Source organism: Manis javanica, chromosome 6 (genome assembly GCF_040802235.1).
Source record: "Manis javanica isolate MJ-LG chromosome 6, MJ_LKY, whole genome shotgun sequence".
In the NCBI taxonomy this organism is placed as follows: domain Eukaryota; kingdom Metazoa; phylum Chordata; class Mammalia; order Pholidota; family Manidae; genus Manis; species Manis javanica.
Genome location: NC_133161.1, coordinates 50,500,230 through 50,519,046, shown reverse-complemented (window position 1 = coordinate 50,519,046; position 18,817 = coordinate 50,500,230). Strand labels below are relative to the sequence as shown.

General features: G+C 43.0%; 1 long non-coding RNA gene across 1 annotated transcript; it reads right to left on the bottom strand.

The window, feature by feature from the left end:
- Positions 1-8,256: 8,256 nt before the first annotated feature.
- On the bottom strand, positions 8,257-18,297 carry LOC108396194 (uncharacterized). The gene is made up of 3 exons (XR_001852902.3): positions 18,199-18,297; positions 15,284-15,534; positions 8,257-14,958 (listed from the first exon to the last, which is right to left on the bottom strand). It is a non-coding gene; the product is annotated as an uncharacterized lncRNA (long non-coding RNA).
- Positions 18,298-18,817: the final 520 nt, after the last annotated feature.

Genomic DNA, 18,817 nt, shown 5'->3' with positions numbered 1-18,817 from the left:
TGTTAGCATATAGGTTTTCATAGTATTCTCTAATAATTCTTTGTATTTCTGTGGGGTCCGTCGTGACTTTTCCTTTCTTGCTTCTGATTCTGTTGATGTGTGTTGACTCTCTTTTTCTCTTAATAAGTCTGGCTAGAGGCTTATCTATTTTGTTTATTTTCTCAAAGAACCAGGTCTTGGTTTCATTGATTTTTTTCTATTGTTTTATTCTTCTCAATTTTATTTATTTCTTCTCTGATCTTTATTATGTCCCTCCGTCTACTGATCTTAGGCCTCATTTGTTCTTCTTTTCCAATTTCGATAATTGTGACATTAGACTATTCATTTGGGATTGTTCTTCCTTCTTTAAATATGCCTGGATGGCTATATACTTTCCTCTTAAGACTGTTTTTGCTGCGTCCCGCAGAAGTTGGGGCTTTGTGTTGTTGTTGTCATTTGTTTCCATATATTGCTGGATCTCCATTTTGATTTGGTCATTGATCCATTGATTATTTAGGAGCATGTTGTTAAGCCTCCATGTGTTTGTGAGCCTTTTTACTTTCTTTGTACAATTTATTTCTAGTTTTATACCTTTGTGGTCTGAAAAGTTGGTTGGTAGGATTTCAATCTTTTGGAATTTACTGAGGCTCTTTTTGTGGCCTAGTATGTGGTCTATTCTGGAGAATGTTCCATGTGCACTTGAGAAGAATGTGTATCCTGTTGCTTTTGGATGTAGAGTTCTATAGATGTCTATTAGGTCCATCTGTTCTAGTGTGTTGTTCAGTGCCTCTGTGTCCTTACTTATTTTCTGTCCGGTGGATCTGTCCTTTGGAGTGAGTGGTGTGTTGAAGTCTCCCAAAATGAATGCATTACTTTCTATTTCCTCCTTTAATTCTGTTAATATTTGTTTCACATATATTGGTGCTCCTGTATTGGGTGCATATATGTTTATAATGGTTATATCCTCTTGTTGGACTGAGCCTTTTATCATTATGTAATGTCCTTCTTTATCTCTTGTTACTTTCTTTATTTTGAAGTCTATTTTGTCTGATACTAGTATTGCAACACCTGCTTTCTTCTCTCTGTTGTTTGCGTGAAATATCTTTCTCCATCCCTTGACTTTTAATCTGTGTGTGTCTTTGGGTTTGAGGTGAGTCTCTTGTAAGCAGCATATAGATGGGTCTTGCTTTTTATCCATTCTACTACTCTGTGTCTTTTGATTGGTGCATTCAGTCCATTTATGTTTAGGGTGATTATTGAAAGATATGTACTTATTGCCATTGCAGGCTTTAGATTTGTGGTTACCAAAGATTCAAGGTTAGCTTGTTTACTACCTTACTGTCTGACCTCACTCGCTTATTGAGCTGTTATAAACACAGTCTTATGATTATTTCTCTCCCTTCTTATTCCTCCTCCTCCATTCTTCATATGTTGGGTGTTTTGTTCTGTGCTCTTTTTAGGAGTGCTTCCGTCTAGAGCAGTCCCTCTAAGATATCCTGTAGTGGTGGTTTGTGGGAGGCAAATTCCCTCAACTTTTGCTTGTCTGGGAATTGTTTAATTCCTCCTTCATATTTAAATGATAATCCTACTGGATACAGCATCCTTGGTTCAAGGCCCTTCTGTTTCATTGCATTAAATATATCATGCCATTCTCTTCTGGCCTGTAAGGTTTCTGTTGAGAAGTCTGATAATAGCCTGATGGGTTTTCCTTTGTATGTGACCTTTTTTCTCTCTCTGGCTGCCTTTAATACTCTGTCCTTGTCCTTGATCTTTGCCATTTTAATTATTATGTGTCTTGGTGTTGTCCTCTTTGGGTCCCATCTCTCCGGAGTTCTGTGTGCCTCCGTAGTCTGAGCAACTATTTCCTCCCCATGTTTGGGGAAGTTCTCAGCAATTATTTCTTCAAAGACACTTTCTATCCCTTTTTCTCTCTCTTCTTCCTCTGGTACCCCTATAATGCAGATATTGTTCCTTTTGGATTGGTCACACAGTTCTCTTAATATTGTTTCATTCCTGGAGATCCTTTTATCTCTCTCTGCATCAGCTTCTGTGTGTTCCTGTTCTCTGGTTTCTGTTCCATGAATGGCCTCTTGCATCTTATCTATTCTGTTTATAAATTCTTTCAGAGTGTGTTTCACTTCTGTAATCTCCTTCCGAATGTCTGTAATCTCCCTCCAGACTTCATCCCTTAGCTCTTGCATATTTCTCTGCAGCTCTGTCAGCATATTTATGATTTTTATTTTGCATTCTTTTTCAGGGAGACTGGTTAGGTCTGCCTCTGCAGATACTTTCTCAGGTGTTGTTTGAAGTACCTTGGACTGGACCCAATTTTTTTGCCTTTTCATGGTGATAGCAGTGGCTGTAGGCAGGTTGCGGGTGTGTCAGCTGGGAGAAGAAAGTCCTTTCCTGATTGCTGTATGCCTTGCCCTTCTCTGCTGCCTGTGACGGTTACCCGCACTCCTGGAGCAGCCACCGGGCTAGTCCCTTAAGCTGCTGTGGGCAGGGTGTCCGTCAGTGCAGCGCAGAGCCCTGCAGGGAGTGGCGGGCACACCAGATGTGCTCTTCCATGCTAGCAGCAACCCTGCCAGGCAGCTCTGTACCAGCAGCAACCTTTGGGTCTGGCCCGGGTGGCTGTGCCTTGGGCTGGGATTCAAGTCGGCTGCTGGGAGTGCACCTGTTCCCTCTGGCTCCACTGCAGGTGCACATGGGCCTCTACCGGGCTCCTCTGGCTCCCCTGCTGCCAGTGCGCATGAGCCACGCCTGGGCTGTATAGTCACACCACTGCGGGCTTGCACAAGCCTCTCCTGGTCTCCTCTGGTGCCATTGGCACATAGCTCTGCTCTCGGTCCCTTCCGGCGCCGCCGTCCCCAGCACGCACTGCCACTCTCCTGCTTACTGGGCCAGTGTGTCAGGGTCCGCACCAGTTGGAGGAACGACTGGCAGGCTGCTTAGTGCTGTCAGGGGCTTCAGAGCTGCACTGCCTCCCTGGGGTTTAGGGCACCTAAGTTTCCCCGAGATTCCTAGCTGCTGGCTATGTGTGCCACGACAACTTCGTCCAGCTATGGGGTCCCTGTCTCTTTAAGACTTGCAGAAAGCACTCACTTTTCTTTTGTCTCAGGGGCGCTGGTTGCGGGGACCTGCACACCGGTTTTGCTTTTCTGTTTCTCTAATATCCAGCACCCCGTGCACCTTGTGTCTGCGTTCTGGTTGCAGATTTCTAGAGCTGGTTGTTTAGCAGCCTGGGCTTTCACTCCCTCCCCGTTCCAACTCCTTTCTTCCTGCCGGGTTTTGGGGTGGGGGAGCATTTGGGTCCCGCCTGGCCACGGCTTGTATCTTACTCCCTTTGTGTGATGCTGAGTTCTCACAGATGTAGATGTATCCTGGCTGTTGTACTGCATCCACTGGTGTCTCTTTTAGGAATAGTTGTATTTATTGTATTTTCATAAATATATATGTTTTGGGGAGGAGATTTCCTCTGAACTACTCACGCCGCCATCTTCCCATGATCCCTCATTCATATTCTTAAAAGGCTTTCTCCCTTTGCTGAAGGCACTGCAGGGGCTCAGCTCGCTCTGGCCGAGAATGGACTCCTAGGGTGATGGTTGTGCAGGCCACTGAGGAGGGATCTGTTTGGGTAGGCCCCCAGCAGGCAGACACTGTCTGCAGGAGAGACCTTCTGGTGGGAAGGTGCGGCACGGGGGCCTTCTGGCCTATTTCATCCTAGTTGTCCCACATTGTAAGAAGAACCATAGCAGTGGTTTCTCAGCTTGTTTTGTCCCTCAACTAAAAAACATTCTTAAAATTAAACCAGGTGATTTTAAAGGTAATAGCATATTCAATTTTCCCTAAGTAAATTCCTTCTAGCCAGAATGCCTGTAAGATGTGAAACCTGAGAAAAGGATGAGCTAACATTTTTATGCTTGTAATTACTGTTGACTTGTTTTTTTGCTTTTAGTATTCTAGGCAGCTCTACTGCTTTGTGTGACTGCTATTCTCAGCCATCTTTTGTGTAGGGTTTTCCTCTTTAAACACTTCTTTTTTTTTCATGTGCACAGTTAAGGAGCTCAGGTATATAATTATTCCTGCAGAAGGATGTGGGGCTGTGTTTGCATGTGTGAAGAGACCAGACCATGCTGGCTGCACATTTGTTTTAATGATGATTGTGGCCGGAGACAAGATCAATAGGTCTGCAGCCTCCGAATCAATAAGAGACATGCCCCAAATGCACAAATTGGCTGTGCTGTTCTGCTGCTCACTCAGCCCATTCAGAAGTGCCTGGAAAGTAGATGATGCCTGGGGCAGGAGGACAGGGCACAGATTGTCAACTGTAGTGACTGTACTGCCCCCAAATCAGGGTGAGTTTTGTGCCTGTTTATTCTCACAGGAGAAGGAGTAAAGTACTGTGTGCAGCAAAGAAAAACAATTGTGTGTGTTCAAGTGCTGATGATAGAAACCCTCTTAAGGAGGGCCTTTTGTTGCTGTTGATTGACCATTTAGATATGAAAAATGTGGCTTGGGGAAAAATACCAAAGAAGAAAGCAGAACAAAGAAAGGGCTGTACTGCGTGGCAAAGACAAGAGAAAAAGAAGAGACATCACTGAAGGGAATGGCAGAGGCTGGGGGACAGAGAGAAAGTGAGGCCAGCAAGATGTTGCAGAGACTGAGGAGAGCCTAACGTTCAGTTATGGGCTGCTGCGGGGTGGGAAGCCCCTCCTCAAGCCTGGAAAATCTGCTGCAAACACAGCCTCGCCTCCGTGGAAGGGGTGGTGTGTGACATGAGGTGATGGGACGTGGAATAGAAGCTCCCACACAGCACTGGAAACACAGACCTGAGTGAGGAAGGGGGAGATCAGAGGCAGTGTGAACTAGAGAGACATCCGCCCGCTGAGGATCCCGAGAGGTCTGAAGGGGCTGTGGAGTTCTCGCTTTACACAGGCTGGTGGCTCAAGCCACTTCCATTCAGTATTACAGAAGAAGGCACAGCCATAATTCTGTAAGGATGAGAAAACTCAGGCTACCTTCATCTCAGGAACAAGTATAATTTAGGTTAATTTATATAAACTTTCTGAGAAAAGAACAATGATCTGTCCTAGGTCCAGAGTAATACAAATTTTTCCTTAGCATAGGTCCACAAGAAAACATAGCAGGCTCAGTGCCACAGTCCTTGGTGACTGAAGGGGAGGAAAAAGTTCTCAGCAGAGTTCCTGGCTGGGTCTGACTATTGGACCCATATGGAGACAGGGTTGTCTTTTTTGTTTTGCTTTGTTTTATAAAAGCAGAAATTATTGAGTTAATAGAAGGAGAGAGTGACACCTTGTCCAGTGGGAAAAGCTGTATCTTTAACAGATGGAACTTGGAAGTTGCAGGTCAAATCTTTGTCAGTAAACAACTACCACCTGTGTTTAGGTGGGAGTGTTGGTTATCCTCTGAGCTGGGTAGTACAGACCTCGCATTTCACACCTTTATCTAGCACCATGCTGTGGGATGAATGCACAGCAAGTATATCCATGTTTGCAATCTCCAGAAGTTTTTTCCAATGTATATATTTTTACTCAAGGAGATCCTTTTGTTTGAATTTTTCTCTCTGCTGAGAATGATTATGAAAACATATGCTCACACACACACACCCGACTCCAGTGGGTTATTGAAGAGAAAGCACACTTCTAACAACTAATGGAAGAGTAAACATTATCTCAAGTATCTAAGAGGTAACAGTGAAAACCCAGAGTCAGAAACTTTCACTAGGTTCACAATACAAGTGGGCATCTCTACAAATATGTATATAAATTCATAGAAGAAAGTTCTAGAAGGACAACTATCTGATATAACTGTGGCTACTATACAGCGAGGGGGTGGTATTGACATGGTGAGGCAACAATTCACATTTTATTCTACATGTTTCTGTGTCATTTTAATATCTGATGCCAAGCAAGGATTCATATATTTATTTAATTTTAAAAATTGTGGAACAGAGTATATATTAGTTTGCTAGGGCTGCTATAACAAAGTATCACAAATGGGGTGGCTTAAACAGTAGACGTTTAATGTCTCACAGTTCTGGAGGCTGGAAGTCCAAGATCAAGGTGTCGGCGGGGTTTGTTCCTGCTGAGGGTTGTGAAGGACAACCTGTTCCATGCTTTTCACTTAGCTTCTCGTGGTCTGCTGGCATTCTGGCATCCATGACTTACGGAAGCATCCCTCTGATCTCTGTCTTCCTCTTTACCTGGCATTCTCCCTGTGCCTGTCTGTGTCTAAGCTTCTCCTTCTTATAAGGACAGCAGTCACATTAGATGCAGAACCCACACTGCTCTTGTGTGATTCTCATCTTAACTAATCACACCTGTAATGCCCCATTTCCAGAGAAGGTCACATTCTGAGGTATGGGGAGGGTGTAGGGATTTCAACATAGGAATTCTGAGGGAAACAATTCAATCCTTAACAGAGCATAAAAACAAAAATGAGTGTCTTATAATTGCTTTTAAGCTAACAGCACTTTTTTCAGGAATTGTGGTCAGCACCCTGATGTGCATAAGTTCCAGCAGGACCATGGACCAGTCACTAACTCTCTGAGCTTCCTTTCTGCATCCATAAAGCAGGACCAAGAGAATTTGCCTTCATCACCCCATGCAGTTGCGGTAAGTGTCAAAAGAAAGAACACACACCAAAGAGCTTTATATCCTGCCCTGGGCTATGTTAAGGTCAGTGGGTGGAGGTTGAAGCAGAGGAGCACTACTGTTCACCTACTGTGACTGAAGATGGCACGTCCAGCCTCAAGAAACACACACCTGGAGCAGTAAGGAGAAGCAGACACGTATCTAGCCCTTGTGACTAGGAGGTGACAGATGTTATATCTAGCTTTCCCTCAAAACTGGAAGAGCCATCAACTTTGAACCTGTTGAAAGAGTTATCAGGCATACTGTTCAGGCTCTTAAACTTTAATTCAGTGCACAGAATGGTCCTTTTCCTTTGCACAGATATGTATTTTCTGAACTTCAAAACATGGTCAGAGTGATGCACAAAAGTCAAGGGGAAATAAATTTGTGGCCTTGGCTTTCAGCAACAGTTCTTAACCTTAATCTGAGTCACAAATTCTTTGCTGAATCTAATTTTTTTTTTAAAGCTGTGGATGCTTAGAAAAAAGCACCTAGATTTGCATATGATTTCAAGAAGTTCATGAACCTTAGATTCAGAATCTCTGATTTGAATAAAAGTTCTTAAAGTAGAAGACAGTTGAATTCTCAAAGAAGGCTTAAGAAAGGGAATATCTTAGAAGAAGCCAGATTCTTTCTGGTTCAATTAAAAAGAATTCGTCTTCATTCTTAGTAAGAGAGGTTGAATTGCAAATGCTTTCCACACATACCATCTTGGCTCTCAGTGTTCTGGGAGTGCTGATTTTTGAGACCTTGGACTGAGGTATTTCCAGGGCCACCCTGACAGATGACTGTCTGTTAATTCCCAGTGACGGGTGCTGATGGCTGAAACAGTGACAATGACACTTGAGCCTTTGCCTCAGGGAAGAGGTGCTCAGCAGTGCACAAGCAGCCTTTTTGAGTTTCTGAAGTTTGGGTCCTGCAGGTCCAGAAGAGTATCTGATGATGTAAGGGCACAGCTTCCTGACAAGGGAGCCTGGAGCACCTGGTGCACAGAGCTGCACCACTGGGGAGGGAGAGGAGCTCTTAGGAGGTGGGGGATCCCTGAGTGTGGAGACTCAGGCCCTTGCTTCTCTCCCAACCCAGGTGGGCAAACAGAACATCCCAATGGGTTGAGGGAGCTGCTGGCAGGCCAGGCATGAGGCCTCCTTCCCGTGTGTGTCTAAGAGATGGGCCTGAGCTCTCTTGTGTTATAATGTGATGCAGGAGAGGTGGGGTGTTCGCAAGGCATCAAAGAATAGCCCAGGGGTGGTAGAGCATCTTAGCAGATCCACAGCATGTCCCACCCCTCAGGGAAGCCCAGAAGGATCCAATGATTCCTGAGAGCCTGTGAGGATACAGCAGTGATGAGGGTAGGCTGGACCTAGAAGGGCCTTGGGCTGGGAATGTGGGAGAACTCTGCCCAACACAGATGACTGAGGGCCAAAGGTCAGAGGGAAACTTGGTGACTCCAAGGGCAGATGGTAGGCTGAGTCCAGTGGGACCTTGGTGGTTGGTATACACACCTTTTCCTTCTCAACTGCCATCTCTCAGCTTAGATGCAAGCCCATATGTACTGAATGAGATGAATGAGAGCTCCAAGAAGAAACAGAAATTAGGTCATATATATATATATATATATATATATATATATATGTATATATACACATGTATATAATATATATACACACATGTATATAATACACACACACACACATATATAGATATATAAGTTTCATTTCTTGCATTTGTTGGTATATTTAGGATATGCTACCCGAAAATATGGCATCTAGGCATTTTAAATATCTTAAGCTGAAGGAATGTTTTAAAAATGGCAGAAGCAGGGAAGTCTCTCTGACCTCCAACACCTTGCCTTTCTTCCCTGAAACAGGTCATAAAACTTCCAAGTGAAAGGGACCCTCCTTGTGCCTGGAGGAGGGAAGACATTCTTATGACAAGAGATGGGGAATTTGGGGCCAAAAAAATCTGTACAAGCCAGCCTTGTTAAATTAACCCTTATTTTCCTAGTTGCTTCTTCACCATTTACTGCTTCTAGCCTAAATCCATTTGTCTCGTCAGTTCTTCACAAATTTATTGTTTCTTTTTCTACAAAATATACAAGCTTCATGCTCAGGTCTTCATTCTCTTGTGAAAGCTCCCATGTATATGTAAAAATTCAATAAATGTGTATGCTTTTTTCCTGTCAATCTGTCTTTGTCAGAGAACATATGGTGCCTGGGAGGAGAGAGAGAACCTGGGCTCCTCTGTTCTTTTCCAGTAGATAAGGATCTAGAGTGTTCTATCTGAAAAAGGAGGGAAAAGACAGGATCTGAGAGGTGAAATCACCAATCACATCCTACAGCATCGGGGAGGGAAGGGGGCTTGCCTGGTGTTCAGCCACCACAGTCCTTAGAATACTCCATTCCTTGAGCACCAAACAAATGGAGCATCTCTGTTTAATAGCAGAGGTTGGAAATACTTCATCAACTTTGATGCCCATGGAAAAGCAAGCAGTGGAAGAGAGAGAGGGCCATGCTCAGAACAGTAGGCTGAAGCAGAGAAGGGGGCCCTGTAGTCCAAAAGGAATAAAAGAAGAGAAAGGAAGATACAGAGAAACAGTGGGGGTGGGGAAGGATGGGAGGAGAGGGTGACCAAAAGGACCAGGAAGGACCTTGGTCCATTGTGGTAGCCAGGCTCTAAGGCTGGCCCCTCCAGGGGTTAATTTTATGTGTCAACTTGGCTAGGTCATGGTATCCAGATATTTGCTTGAACATTATTCCAGATGTTGTTACAAAGGTGGTTTTGGATGAGATTAACATTTAAATCAGCAGACTTTGAGTAAAGCAGATTGTTCTCCATAGTGTGGGCGGGCTTCATCTAATCAATTGAAGGCCTTAATAGAAAAAGACTGATCTTCTCCAAGCAAGGAGCAATCCAACCAGGAGACTGCATTCAGGCTCTACTGCAATTCCTCCTGGGTCTCCAGCCTGCCAGCCTACTTAACATATTTTGGACTCCACAGTCCCATGAACTAATTCTCTCTCTCTCTCTCTCTCTCTCTCTCTCTCTCTCTCTCTCTCTCTCTCTCTCTCTCTCTCTCTCTCTCTCTCTCTCAAGTTATAAATATATCTGTTCCCTGGAGAACCCTGACTAATAAAGCACCCAATAATACATCCTTTCCCTGTATACCCATGTCACATCTCATGTCAAAAAGTAGGGCTTATTTCTCCTCCTCTTGAATCTGGGCTGGCTCTGTGATTGCTTCAACAAATGAAATGTGGCAGATAAGAAATTCTGTGAGACTTCTGTGTAAGAAACATGGAACTTGCACTTCCTTCCCCTTGGAAGTTTTGCACTTGGAATGCTTCCACTTTGAGCCCAGCTACCATGCTTTGAAAGACTCTAGTCACATAGACTGTGTATGAGAAAACCTAGGTGCTCTGATCAACAGCCCCCCATTGAGGATTCAGCATCATTCTTGGATTTTCCAAAACCAGATGAGCTCTCAGATGACCGTGACTGTGAATGACATCACATGGAGCAGAAGAACCTCCTGATGAGCTCAGTCAATCCAAGGCAGCATGAGAAATAATAAAATTGATGTTATTTTAAGCCACTAAGGTTTGGGCTGGTTTGTTATACAGCAATAGATAAGCTATCTTAAAATGTAGCCTAAAGTAGATACTTTGTCTACTAATAGCTCAGTTTTTCAGGATGGCTTTATCTATGGCTCGTAAGCACCCATTAGAGCTCCCAGAGAAAGGTCACCACATTTCCAAGCCCACATCTCTCTTGCCTGTGTCTTCAAGCAGTTACAGCTATGGCCTAGCTGTGAAAAATCACACCTGAACCTGAATCACTTTACTGCACTTCAACTTACCAGCTAACAATTACTACTTCACCTGTATTTTCTAATAGCCAATGATTTGTTCATTAGCAAATTTAAAACATGACCCCACCTCTTTTAAAATGTAGAACAGAGTGGTAGTGTTGTTGGGGCAGAGAAAGAAACTTTGCTAGGAAATCATCTGAATTAACTCCACCATCATTTTCTTGGGAGGAATCTGGCCTTAATAGCTTCCTTCAGCATCCTAGCACACTGCAGTGCCCTAGCACACTGCAGTGCCCTAGGCCCTTGTCAAAACCACAGCGGAACTGGCCAGACTGCTCATGAACTTCATTTTATGACCTGCCACAGCTATGTCCTCCATCTCTCAAGAAGGAGGTTCCTTCCAGTCCTATTAGAAGTTTAATGTTAGGACTGGGCAATGATGTTAGGATCTTTACAATATGAATTTAATTTAAAAGAATATAAGAAACTCATAGAATCTCACTGTAACAAGGTCTAAAGTTTATACCTTACATTCAGGTGTGAGGAAAAAAAATGTAATTTCTCTCTTCCCTAAAAGTAATCTGGCGTTCCTGAGGGCTGCCTTACTGATTCGCTGGAGAGAGAGTCAGAGGGAGGGCCCAGTAGGAAGTCTGAACTCGCCACAGATCATGGCAATGGTCTCCTCCAGTTTAAGCTGTCTTTCTTATGCTCTTAGATAATTCACCTTTTCCCTCCTCCTGCTTTCCTTGGGAGAGTGGGGGAGTATTGCATGGCTTGCATCCACATGGGGGGCTTCAGACTTTCCTTGTTCTTCAGGGGACTGAGGGCTCTTGTCCAGTCTCTAGACTGATGGTCACAAGGGTGTGCCTGATTCCAGCCATTTTCCCTGGTCATAAATGCTCCCAGCTGCTCCCTGGGACGTCCCCACTTCCGTGCTCCCGCGTACCACAGCACATAGGACATTCTGCCCCCAGCAGGCCCTCTGAAGGAACTACCCCAGCCCACCTGGAGCAGCCTTGCTGGCAGGACTGTAGTACTGCACCCTGCCATGTTGGCAGTGTCTGGGTCTGGTCTTCTCCTAGAGACTTAGCACCCCTGTCCCCTCTCCCAGAGGAGAGTGCCACTAACCCTCACCCTTGGTGACCTCAGATTCCCTTTCATCTGGGTGTTCTTACTGTAGACCCATTCATAAGGGGCACTGGGAAATATACATGCTGAACTCCCCGACTTCTCTGCCTCTCAACTGACCAGGGCTGGGAAGAGTATGTTTTCTACTATCTCTGTCAGAACTGGGTTCTTTTTATGCTATAGAACTGGAGTCAGCAAGCTTTTTCTGTAAAGGGCCAGATAGTAAATATTTTAGGCTTCATGGGCCATATGTTCTCTGTCACACCTTCTCAACTCCACTGTTACAGTGTGAAAACAGCCATAGACAGGATATAAATGAATGAGTGTGACTGTGTTCCCAAAAAGCTTTGTTTGCTAAAATGGAAAGTAGGCTGAATTTGGTCAGTGGGCCAAAGATTGCCAGCCCTGTGATGGAAGAGATGAGTTGAGCTGAGTCTTCCAGGCATAGACCTTGGCAATGAAGTGTGGTGGGTTAGGGTTAGCCACAAGCATTTTTGTTCTTTATACCTTCTTGCCATCAAACGGTAGCTCTATGAATCTTCACTTTAAAAGCTTATAACTGCTCTGACCAATAAAATAGAGTGTAAGTGGCCACATGCCCATTTCTGGCAGTCTGTGAGAAACTGGCAGACCCCTCTTTCTGTGTCTTAGAACACTCACTCTTGGAACCCTGAACTGCTGTGTAAAAGTCCAGTTACCCTGGAAAGACTACATGGAGAGGCTCTGAGATTACGTGGAGAGAAGCAGGGGTGCAGTGGAACCCAGCCCTCCAGCCATCCCCACTGAGACACCAGGCAGTGGGTGAACTGCCATGGATCCTTTAGGAAAGCCCCGCTGCCACTGAATTCCACTGACTGCCCACAGCCCAAGCCACAGGAGGCAGAAGAATTGCTCCTCTAAGCCCTACCCAAATTCGTGACCCACAGGAATGATTCTTCTTTGAAGTTACTGAATTTAGGTGGATTCTCCAAACAGATTATAGATGAAAAGTCACTGGCTTAATTCAAAAATATTTTTCTTGTTCCACTTAAAATCTGAGTCACTGAATCTCATTGCTTCCCCCTGTTGGTAAACACGAGGTAAAGCTTCAAGCAACTGACCTCTTGTCTTACAAATTAGAGGGTGAAAAGATTGTTTATTTCTATCACAAAATTTCAGTCAAAAAATTCTGGAAAGAAACACAAGCAAATCAGAAGAAAAAATAATTGGTTTGGGAACCGAGAGGACTTTAGCACTGTGTTTGTCAAGGGTTACATTTTTACTGCCAGGTAGGGGCTTATGCCTTCCTTGGCCTAGTTATGCAATTCCATGGGGTGACACACAGGACAGGATGTGTCTATTCAAGCATCACAGGAATAAAAGGATTAACAAATATGAGGCCTTTTTCCCTTCTTTCTGCTTTTTGAGAAGGCAGGGTTCTTGCTTTGTGGGTATGTCGGCACCTGGACTCTTTAGTACAGAATCTGGATAATGGACAGATTTACTCAAGAAAAATAATTGGAATAAGATACTAGACTACACTTCCCAGAGTGTTTTTGTGGGGAGCATAAATGGAGGCCCTGGGCTGGGGGTGGGGGTGGAGAGAGAACAGAGAGCCATGTGGAGGTAAGGGGGAAACGGGGGTGGGAGAGAAAGGAACAGATTGAGAGCCACTTTTCCACCTCTGTAAGTGGGAGAGACCGCTGGGTGCGTGTGGGAGTGGGGCGTGGGTTTATGGAGTGGCAGCTGCTGCCTGTGCAGAAAATAGTGACAGAGAGCAAAAGAGGATTGTTAAAGAGGTTCTGTTGGACATTAAGGACGCTATCTCCACCTCCATCTCTTGTTTTTCTCTGAAAGACTAAATAACATTGAAATAGTCTGATTATCATATGTGCCTATTATAAACTGAGAAGTTTTCTTTTTTTCAAAAGCATTCCTTAGAGGAAGATCATAGCCTATCATCCCTAGAGTTTCTCATATTTGGGGCTCTTCATTTGCCTTATTTTGAATGGCTAAGTGTCATTTGGGGAAGAGACATTGGCCTAAAAGACCTCCATGAATGGTACTTTTGAGTGATTCTAGAAATCACTTGGTGGAGTCTAAGAAAAAGCAAAAATATGTCATATAATTTAGTTGTTTATTTCTGTAGTATCAGCTCTAAACTGCAGTTGGTAAGACTATAGAACATCTTTTATAGATCTTTAGAAGTCACTTATAAATCTTTAAATCTTTATAGGTCTTTGAAAGCAACACAGTACATGTTTATGTTATGGAGATTAAGCATAAATACCAATAAGATGAATAAAAATAAAAACAAGAGATCTAATATTACACAAATGGGTACTTGCTCCTTGAGGTAGCATGGCCAATGATAGCATCATACACGGAATGAAAAAGCACTGGTTCTTTAACAACTTAGATGGAAATAAATCCTGTATCAAAGTATTTATATTTAGGGGGCATTCAAAAAATGACACTAGTCATTTTTTAGTGATTTTCTTATGAGGAAAATGGGGAATTTCTTTATATCTAGGGTTGTTTTACTTGGGACATACAGACAAATGTCTATTTCTTTTGTGCTTTTCTGCTGTTTCTTTTCATTGACAGTGTACATATACTGAGCCACACTATGTCCAAGTTCTATTCAGGTTTCACAATATATTATTGAAGGCCTACTGAAATAATACAAGTAAAAATAACCCTTTTGTCTCAATTTATGTTTCAGACAGATTATGGCATTTAGAGTCTTTGTTATCCCCCAGAGCTTGTTTTTGTATTTTTTGATACGTCTAGACAATTTCAGAGAAAACTCAAGGTGAAATCTGAGTTGATAATCACATATAAATGTGCTTCTTGAGTTGGCACACAATTTTGTAATATTCTTTTAACTCTTTAAAGGAGAAAGTGGAAAAGGTAAAGAAGATTAAAGAAAAAAAGTTTCTTAAGTTCTCATGTTGATTTGGCACAAGAGAAGTCATGGTTAGAGGTTATCAGTTTACTAGCACTCTAGCCTTGCTCTGGAGAAGTCACGATTCACATAGTGCAGGTCACAGCTACACACACACTTGCTTTGTTTGGCTTGCACGATTTTTTTTAACTTTTAATTAGTTCTCTTTAGATGGGGTTCGCCATGATCACCGTTACTCCCTTACGCCCTTACGCCCTGCTTGCTTGATCATTTACATTATCTTGCACATTCCTGTGGACCCTGTTTTTTCAATCCTTGGTGAGAGTTTACAGAAACTAGTTCCATAAGCTGACCCTAAAACCCACAGAGTGACTTGGCTGTGCGTCAATTGCCTTATCATTTCCAGATTTACGACCCAGTGGCCTCAGAAGTGCAGCGGAGCTTGGTTGGTTCTTCCGTGGCTTTCTTACTGTTACAGTTTAAGTTTGCTCACGACCTCAGACCTAAAAATAATATCACAGAACCCTAGTTACCACTGGTGGTATCGAATTATTCTATGCAAACAAGACTTTATTGTTACAGGGGTATGATTTATAAGTTCTCATGCATCAGAACTGAACTCCCTGAAAGAGAAGTCTACTTCAGCAGTGAACAAAACCTGACTCAGACATTTCAAACATTTCTTGAAAGCCTACTAAGAATCTATGGCATTTTTTATCTTTCAGCATTCATTGTGTATTTCTTTTTCTCATTTGGCAGACAAGACAAATAGATTACAACGAGAAGACTTTATTCTAAAAAGACCATGTCAGTCACATTAGCATTTACCTGAAATGATATTCCTCTGTGTCAGAATCCTTTAGTAGGTCTCCTTCCATTTTTCTAGAAAAATATCTGGGTAACTCTAGTATGTGTTTAAAAATAAAAGCCAGCTGCTCCTCACACGTTCACAGCTCTGCTCCACCCCCTTCTTTGCAGGGCGTACAGGAAGTCAAATTTTCAGTTTTATTTTTCTTTTTAAAAAAATCTTCTACTGCAAGGCTGTTTTCTGGAAGTGGGCATTTTTGTGCCCTGCCTCCCTAAATAAAAAAGATATTTATCCACTTAGCACATTGTCTATTTCAGCACTTTTTTTGGATCAGAGGAACTAGAGAACACATATGTTTTGGAAGACTCATGTGCTATTTTACTAATTAATAAAACTGTACTTTATTCTTATCAACTTTTCTTATCTACTTTTTTTAGGGGAAAAGATATCTAAGATATTAGATGTGGCAGTTTGATTGCAAAATTGGCTCCACTCCCTACCCCTCATAGTCAAGCTCTCTGCAAAGTGACTTTTCACCTCCTTCTGTCAGGAAGTAGATTCTGCCTCACCACTCTTGAACCTGAGCTGGTCTTAGGACTCTCTTTGGCCACTGTGGTGAAGTGGTGGTGTACCAGTTCCAAGCCTAGTCCTCAAGAGGCCTTGTGCTTTCATTCTCTCAGAACCTTGCCGCTGCCATAAAAACAAGGCTGGGCTAGCTTACTAGCATGTGAGGGAATGCGTGGAGTGAACCACGTCACCCCCGCTGAGGCTATTCCAGATGGGGCAGCCCCCCGCCAACCCTGGGAGACACCAGCCAGACCCAGCCCACCCCAGGAGAACTGCTCAAGCCAACCCCAGATTCATGAAAAATAATGAAGAGTTCTTAGGCTGCTCTATTTTGAGGTAGTTTGTTATGTAGCAATAACTACTTGATGTATTTCCTCATAAAATTGGCATTGTAGCATGTGTGCACATGCATCACAGAAAGCATGAACATAGATATACAAGGTACTACACTGTAGTTTGGAATTTGGTGTCAGATTCTCCACGTTCAGATCCCAGCTTTGTCACTCACAAAATGTGTGACAAGTTAATCCCTCTGAATTTGAGTCTCCTCATGGAAATGAAGGAAAATTAGTCCATTGAAGGGCTATTGTAAGGATTAGAGATGACTGACATAAAGTGCCTGGAAAATAGGTGCTCAGTAGATGAGTTACCAGTACATTTATGTATATGTATGTGTTTGACATTATGTAACTTGTTAACTAATAAGTTTCATCTTCCTGGAGCCTATAGGTTACAAGTTATAAATGGATAACCATAAGGATAGTCTATGTACTGGCCCTCACAAGGAGGGCTGCCTAAACCCCAGCCCCTAAGTGATTTTCTTCTCCTCACAATATCTCAGGGTGGTCCTCCTTGGAGACCTAGAAATTGGCCCAGATCTTCACTCTGCAACCCATGGCCTTCATTTCTGCTGGCCTTAGGCCAGGGTGCATGTGACCGCACTGACTTGACCTGCCTCCCTGCTTGCTGCTGTTGTTTGATTGCTCCTCCGCTTCATGACTGCTGACATGTTGGCAGTATTACTATGACTTGGTTTCTCCAGCCATTAGCTCCTGTTTCTCTCTGTATCAGTACTCTCATCAGGTTCTCATGTCAAAGACTGGATAGATACTCACCAAACCCCTTTCTCTCTCTGGGTCCATGACTAAACTACATTCCCCAGCCCCTCATACCTGGTGGGGCCATGTGACTAATTCTTGTATAGCTTCCAGAATGAAACTATGGAAAGCCAGTGCACCTTCTCCATGCTCTCTTTGTACTCCATGGTTGGATGGATAGGACAGATAGATGAGAGGACAGTGATAGTACAGGGGGTGACAAAAGTACCAGATGAAAAGATCCTGGATCCTTATATCACCACCTGGAAGAGAGCCACTTAAGAGAATCATCTGACCAGGAACATCTGCATTGGATTTGGGATGAGTTCAAATTAATGTCAAGTACTTGAGATTTGAGAGGTGGTTTGTTACCACAGCATAGCCTAACATATCCTGGCTAATACAACTCCCAAATTTTGTAGCCTTATTTGGTTTTTAAAATGCTCCAAGCCTAACAGCTATAATTTGTTCCTTTGCTTCTCACAGATCCTTTGCATCTTTAAACAAGGGCAAGTTCCCTAGAATTTGAGTGGAAAGAAAATGTAAACTAACTCAACAAGTAATTATTGAATGCCTATCATTTGCTAGATACTGGGCTAGGCACTGAGGTTAGACAGATTAAACCCCTCACAACTGACCTCACTGTAGATACAAAACATCAATGTCACAGTATTTTTGTTGTTGTTCATTCTCTTGCACAGTTGCCATGAAAGATGGTCACAAGATTGTGAATCTGTGGGTTTCACCCTAACATTGTGTGCAAAGCAGAATGTACCTGGTTGTTTTGAATAGTAAAATAAGTAATTGGTAAAATGATACTTAGCTTTACTTTCCACTGAAAAGGATAAACACTTGGATAGAGAGATCAACAGAAGAAAGATGAAGTGGATATAAAAAAAACAAACAGAAGAAATCTCAGCAGTGATGCTTAACTTCAGCCATAAGAAATTTTCATTCCCGATTCAGCCTCACATATTGAGACATTTTTCCTTCCAGTGCTTTTTGGTTTTTGAGTTGCTACTTTCATGTTGCTGAATAATTAAAAAGTCACATTTGGGATGTTTTCAAGGATCTCTGAGTGTAGTTGGATGGTGTTTGGGGCCAGGCAGGAAGGTGGCTCAGCAGAACTTCAGATTGTATCTGCCTATTGTAAACTGTTACAAGGAGTCTTTTGAAAGCAGAGGTGTCTGCTGAGCCCACAGTCACAGGAGCTGCACCAGCCAGATGCTGTGACTGCCTCAGTGCTGGAACCCACCTCTCATTCCACTCACCATATGTAGGATAACACTCAGGAGAAGGACATTTGCCAGCGAGTCCTCGTCTGCTTCCCAGCAACCCGGTGTCTGACGGTGAGTGAGATCAGCTCGCTGGGATACTAAATGCATTGGATGGAGATGATTAACTCTTGTCTGTGTAAGTAAATCATTGTTTCCCCTTCTTGTCCCTCAGCTTTTATCAGGCTCACATGGGCCTTCCACAGAGCACGTACACGGGACCATGCACATGCCCCCTGTTAATGCTTTCAAATCCCATCTGCCAAAAGGAAATCTACTTTACAGATTGTAGATGGGATTTAAAAATAAAACTGTTCTTCCCTGAAGAGTAATGAGATTCTACTAACTCTTTGATTTACAGACTACATGTGACAAATGTGGTTAATCTAGTATCAGTAATACTACAAGCTACAATAAAATTCTATTTTTAAAATAATGTCAGTTGAGAACCTTTCTTCCATGTAAGCAATTCAGAATCCTCTTCCTGTTTTCTGATTATGCTGCATTTAGCACAAACTAGTTCACTAATGAATTGGAAGCATTGCATTTTCCTTTCTTGGTGTTAAATTAAAAAAACAAAACCAAAAAAATTGAGAAGCCTGGCCAAATAAGGCAA